Raw genomic sequence first — 820 nt, 5'->3', positions numbered from 1 at the left:
CGATAATTTGGCTCCTTCGGTCACTTTTTGGTTTGATTTCCCTTTTCCCAACCTCCCATGGGACATGAGAGGGGCCATTAGGGGCGCTTTCATCTGACACTTTCTTTCGGGATCCAAGTCCTCGATGGTCCTGCCGAGTCCCATCCCGGGGGGCCGCGGGGGCAGATTCTGGGCTGGAGCCAGCCTGGAGGCCTCTGCCCTGGGAGGTCCTCAGTGGAGCTTGCTGGAGGGGTGGGGGGAGCTTTCACGGGGTAGGGGCTGCTTTCCTAGTCCCAGAGGAAAGGAAGCCTGCCTGTTGATCTTCAAATGCGGGAAAAGTCTCATCCCATTGCAAAAACGTGTTGCCAATTTGTAGTGTTTTGGAGAAACTTTTCAGTTGACAGCGCATCCAGGTGGAGAGGAAGGGGCAGGCCTCTCACCCAGCCTGGTCTCGGATGCCCTTCTGGGAGGGGCAGCTGGGTCCAGGTCCACTCCAGGCCTGGGGCTCCGGGTGGACAGAGGGGTGCTGGAGCGACGTGGACTCCCCGAAGCGCCACCTCTCAGGAGGTCGCCTTGACTCACCTGACGCGCCTGGTGAACTGGACTGAGCTGTGGTCCCAGCTGGGGGGCAGATCCAGGGGGGAGGGGGAGGGACACAGGTGAGGCTGCTTGGGCCCTCACGTCTCTGCCCCGGGCAGGCGGTTCTTCCCTAGCGATATGGGTTTCCCTCAGGCTGTCGTTCTTAGCTGATGCCTTAGACGGTTTACAGAGGTGAATTATGAAAAGTCTATATATGATCTAAATCACATACATATATCTGATTACAGATGCCACGGGGAGC

Source organism: Physeter macrocephalus, chromosome 16 (assembly GCF_002837175.3).
Source record: "Physeter macrocephalus isolate SW-GA chromosome 16, ASM283717v5, whole genome shotgun sequence".
NCBI lineage: Eukaryota > Metazoa > Chordata > Mammalia > Artiodactyla > Physeteridae > Physeter > Physeter macrocephalus.
Note: the sequence above shows the minus strand (reverse complement) of the source record.